General features: G+C 41.4%; 1 protein-coding gene across 2 annotated transcripts in view; it reads left to right on the forward strand.

Moving 5' to 3' along the window:
• AstA (allatostatin A) overlaps nucleotides 1–6,000 on the forward strand; it is a 219,637-nt gene that overhangs the window by 157,224 nt on the left and 56,413 nt on the right. The window lies entirely within an intron of this gene.

Raw genomic sequence — 6,000 nt, forward strand, 5'->3', positions numbered from 1 at the left:
GACGTGCTGACAATATTCGAAGAGGACCCATCCGCCAGCACTCGGCAAGTGGCACAGGCGCTGCACACAGGTAAAATTGCCGTGTCGCGTGTTGTCCATGAACAGCAGCTCCATCCATACCATCTCCAGAAAGTCCAGGCATTACCAGAGGATGACTACACACGACGAGTACAGTCTGCGCAGTGGTATTTACAACAATACATACTCCAGCCACAATACCTGAGCTTGGTGATATTCACGGATGAAGGCACTTTTACTAGAGACGGCGTTTACAAGCACAACATGCATGTTCTAACGGACGAAAATCCGCGTATAAAGGTGATTCGAAATCACCAACACAGGTTCGGTATTAACATCTGGACTGGAATAATTGGTGACCATATAATTGGGCCATATCTACTGCCTAACAGACTGACAGGACAGATCTACCTCACATTTATTAGATATGTTTTACCTACCCTATTGGATGAAGTACCACTAAATGTTCGGCAGGTAACGTGGCTACAACACAACGAAGCTCCAGCACACTTTGATGTAAATGTGGCGAAATCAACTCAACGTCGCATATTCAAATCGATGGATTGGTAGAGGTGAACCAGTTCCATGGCCAGCACGGTCGCCAGATTTGACACCTCTCGACTACTTTATGTGGGGGTAGTATGAGGAGTATGGTGTATGATACTCCTGTAATGTCAGCGGAGGACCTTATTGTTCGAGTCTACGGAGCGAGTGAAATTCTTCAAAGAAAACTGCACTATTGGGTCACGTGCGTGAGGCTTAGCACTGCCGACGTAGGCTCTGCAATGCCGTAGGAGGTACACAGTTCTAACCTCGTTTGTAATTACCCCGATGTACTACTCCTATTGGTTTTATTGTCGACATGTCGAACGCACACCCATCTCACACTTCGATGCACTACAGCGTTCAAGTCGTGCGTTTCTGGTTATGGGTTCCTTCTTGAAAACCGACCAGTTTTCCTTGCCGCACAACATAATAAGCGTTGTCGGTGTTTTCGGGACATCCTGTATACAGTTCTGCCATACGCCTAATAGCTATGATAACAGAGATAGGCCTATTCATAATTTGGACTTGTGTCGCTTAGTCCATGTCAACGCCGAGCATCACTAATATGAAAATAGTGTTCAGTCCTGTTATCTGGTGATGGTAGTGTTTTTATCATGATTGCTTTAAGGTGAGATACCGCATGCTCATCGGTCCATATCGGTGAGGAAAATTGTAAAGATGAGTAAGATGAGTATCGAAATGAGAAAATGTCGTGAAAGAACGTCATGAAGGGAGTAAGGTTTCCCTTTACATTGGATGTTCTAATATCACTGGCAGAAGAAACCTGGTTGTGAAGACTTACAATATAAAACGTCGATAAAATTGATCAACAGTAACATTACATTGACTTAATGTGCTTCGTCCATTCTGCTGCGACTGATCTCCGATAGATGGTATTACTGTTGCGTAACAAGTATAACAGCCTGCCTGAATATTGCCGCGAAGTAGCTGGGGAGTTTGATAACTTCCTTTTTTAGCATGCCATTCTTCTGATTCATACATGTTCTGATAACTAACGGTGCGTGACATTCTGCTTCATCATAGCATTTCAGCTATTCGTTCCTTGCGATGAGGCTCTGGAATAGGAATGGGTAGTGTGAAGACTAAACAGAAAACGCCAGAGCAGAACCAGTGTCTGTGGCCTGGCCAATCCAGCTTTGGAACTTGGCATTGTTAGAACGCCAGCGTATTGCTGTTCGGGAAAAGTTAGAAACTGTGTAGTTTATCATTTGATCGAACATTTCATATGATACCATTGCTTTTAAACGCGACCTTCCAGTCTGTTAATAGAGCATTCTGACAAGAATACTGACGCCATTGTAATATGGAGGTCGATTCGGCAACGTTTTTAAAGACTTTGTACACCTGTCAGTATTTTTTGAAAAATAAACCCGATACTTGGCTTTCTTTTTTTTTATCGTAATAAAGAGATTAAGTCAAGATAAGCAAAAATATAAAGCAATATCAAACTACAAAGGCTCACAGAGAGTAAGGATGCGAGTGCGTCATTACAAGCCGCTGACAAAAAGAGGCAGGCACTCTTACGCGCCTCAGAATCTGGGGAACAGTATGAGGGGTGGACAAAATTATAATCATGCACCTGCTAAGTAATTGTCCCGTCGATGTCGAGTACTACAGCTGATAGAAAACTAATTAAAATCAAAGAGTTCGATCATTATTCTTTAGTGGGTGAACCATTCTAGTGTAATCGACCAATGCTTCTCTCCGGAGAGTCGTTGAACATTCGACAACCGAGCGAGTTGGCCTTGCGTTTAGGGGCGCGGGTGTGAGTCTGCATTCGGGAGATTTTAGGTTCGAACCCCACTGTCGGCAGCACTGAAGATGGTTTTCCCATGGTTTCCCATGTTCACATCAGTCAAATGCTGGCGCTGCACCTTAAGCAAGGCCACGGCCTCTTCTTTCTCATTTCTAGCTCTTTTCTATCCCATGTCTGGCTCCATGGCTAAATGGTTAGCGTGCTGGCCTTTGGACGCAGGGGTCCCGGGTTTGATTCCCGGCAGAGTCAGGAATTTTAACCTTAACTGGTTAATTTCGCTTGCACGAGGGCTGGGTGTATGTGTCGTCTTCGTCATAATTTCATCATTATCATGACGCAAAGCTCGCCTACGGGCGTCAAATTAAGAGACCTGCATCTGGCGAGCCGAACTTGTCCTCGGACACTCCCGGCACTAAAAGCCATACGCCATTTTTTTCCCTATCCCATCGTTGCCATACGATCTATCTGTGTCGCTGCGACGTAAAGTAAATTGTTTTCTGGTATGACTATGCTAAAACATCTTCCCGATATAGGAATATGGGTGATACGGATCTAGTTCCCAATTTTCACCACCAAGCGCAGCTTCGCTGGCATTGAAGCATGATTGTTCATTGCAGTACACGTGAAGTACTTTTTTTAAAATATGTATGTTTAAAATAGCCAATCACTCGGTAAACATATCTAAATTGCACTTTACACCCTAGTAAAAAAATCAGTGTAGAGCGTGTCTCCCCGCAGTGTAAAAACCGTACAAAATAGTGTTAACTGTAGTAAATGATATAGGAAAGAAATAATTTCACATACCTCTCTATTTTGGAACTAAATACGCAATACCTTTCTGTTTACTGGTTTCGCTTTCAAATATTTCTGTCTATCAGAGATCTCTGTTGTTGATTTGACTATGTTACTTAAGAATACAGGAACAGCACACTCGCAAATAACTTCACTCCATAATTGTGAATGTTCGATTTCAGGACAACTGAAAAAGGAAAATCCCGCAAAACACTCAATAAGTAGTCGCACATAGACGCAACAGGACTTTTATGCACAAATGATTTTGCTTTCAGTACAAAATTCACAGCAACAAATCAGATGAGTACTGCAGCCTGCTGTTTTCATCTTTTATAAATCAGGTCCATTAGCACTGATGAACACCTTGGTCTTGTTAAAAGTGTCAAGCAATGTCACATTTGGTTATCAGGAGTGCTTTTCGAACAACAGAAACTCCTATATACGACAGACATGCTAACTTCATATATGGGTGGCCCAGATGTAAAAGAAAGGGTGGTGGTGGTGGTGGTGGTCGTGGTTATTGTTTTAAGAGGAAGTAAAACTAGAGCTGAAAGGGAGAGTTTTCGGAATTTAATTCATGCCTCACACCAACAATGAATAAGTGGTTATTGTACAATATATTTAAACATTAGCTACCGTAAGTATAGAAGTGACTTACCAGGGGACTTGTGCAGATCCTGAAGAATACGCGTGACTTGATCGGGTAAATGTGCTTCAATGCGTTGATCTTAGGTCGGAATATTCTCTTCGGAATTTCCGATCACAGAAGTGCTAGACTCCACCTCCACGTTACTGCGTTTAGGACTAGCCTAGATTCCCGTTTTTAAATTGCGATTGAGACTGAAGATCGTGGTTCTAACATCCAGTGTTTCATTGCTGCCTGACATTTGCCCCAGAGCGCCAAAGATCATCTCTCTATTGAATGCTCGGGTCAGTACGAAATTAAATCACGTCTAAGAAGGTACTTGACACAATCTACTGTTGATGCTGCCGATAACAGTATGGCCTCATACGTCTCCTTGCTAAGCTTTCCAGCTTTCTCACTGGGGGTCTTAAGTTCCTTCAGCTACTGGATAAAATAATTTTCCAGCCACTCCAATCTCTCGTCATCCAAGCTGAAGAAATGCAACTTGTCCGGCTGGAATGTTACTACATAGTGCTACTGGCAGCATATACATCGACCCATTCCTTTGATAACATATTTAAATATTTATTACTTCAGTCCAGAAAATATCTTTCGTATGCCGCACAATAATTTTCTTTTCAAAATTAGACGGGTTGAAATGTTTGCGTGTAAAGAAAGGAACCGATTTCACAGTTTCTTTTGATTGCATCTCATACAGTTTCTTGATAAAATCACAATATCTTGGGAACCAACAAAAATAGATTTTTCGAGCAAGGAAATTCTTACGTTTTTCATTATGTGACATAGATTGAAAGCAAGAAAAGGAGGCCTTTCACTATCAGCAGGATGACAGATCCTCGGTTTGATGTATTTTGAAGAAGACGTTCTTCCCATCATGCTGACATTAATCTTATGACTGTCACTCACAATTCCCAACACGAAAAACCGCAAGCTTTGACTTTCTTTATTCTTTTGAGTGTTAACGTAGGCCTAAGTATGTACCTCTGTACCTGAAAGCCTCTCACAGAAGGAAAGTACTGCTAGTAGTATGTATTTTGTACTCACACCAATTTTTTTAGCCGATAAGATTATTGGCCCGGGTAATTTGATTTCTACTTTCGTTTGCACGACAGTCATCTTGAGTGGTTTGTATTTGCTCAACGTGGAATGAAGTGTCTTTCTGCGCAAAGAAGGTGTCAAGCTTCTTATAATATAACATCTACTGTTTGATAGACATTTCATCGAGTGCCAATGAACACTATCTCTCTGCTTCATTTAGGCGCTAAACTTTCTGCTAAGGGGCGCTCCTTTAGCAAGTGTGTTATTCTAGTCTCACAGTTTATATCTCCTACGTAGCACGAAAGTGTAGTTTCTAGCAAATTTGTAGCCCTTAGAAGAGTCAGATTAAAAACCACCCATAGTTTAATCTTATTCTCGGACCATCTCGGTAGGTTTTGCGAAAATTCTTCAGCATGTCTAGCAAAATCCATGCTTTGAGATCAGAGTTATCGGCGTCAATTCTCTGAGTTTCAATTACGGAGATTAAGGAATAGTAATTCTTATTTTGATATTGTTCCTGCTTATTATTGGCTACTTTTAGTCTGCCCTCTAAAATTTACTCCTCTTGCTGTAACTCACCACAATTTCATTGGAAAGTTTGTTTTCTCTTTACCCGTCTTACTGTACCTAACAAACTCTCAGGTCCAGAAGTTGTCTGTATCCCTACCGAAAAATGACTGACAGACGGCTGAGTTTCATTTTCACGCAAATCCTCGTCCAGTCCGCCAGTAAATTCAAAGCTTTCATCAACTTCATTCTTTTACTTCTGTGAGGAATTGGTGACTTACGAACACCACGCCTTGTCTGCTTTTCAAGAGGAAGTTATTGTGGTGGATAAGTGGGAAAAACGCTAGGAACAACATTAGGTCTGAAACGCCTTACTTTCAAATCACGACGAAAGGAAATGTACACTACAAGCTACTGATATCCTGGAATTGAAATTGGGCGAGAAATATTTTCTTGAAATAACATTTAGCAATTTTTGACGCTGTTCCTTTTTTCGAACGAAATTCAGGAAACGAAATCCCATGTCCTGATATGCTTTTGTTGTTACATAAAGGCACACAACAGAAAAACCATATTATGTACATAAAAGTTCAAACGGTCCACGAACAAAGAAACAAACCTAATACGGTAAAAGCAGGCTCAAAATACTCTGGCACTCTTATAAAAAAAAATAGCA

Source organism: Anabrus simplex, chromosome 3 (assembly GCF_040414725.1).
Source record: "Anabrus simplex isolate iqAnaSimp1 chromosome 3, ASM4041472v1, whole genome shotgun sequence".
In the NCBI taxonomy this organism is placed as follows: Eukaryota; Metazoa; Arthropoda; class Insecta; order Orthoptera; family Tettigoniidae; genus Anabrus; species Anabrus simplex.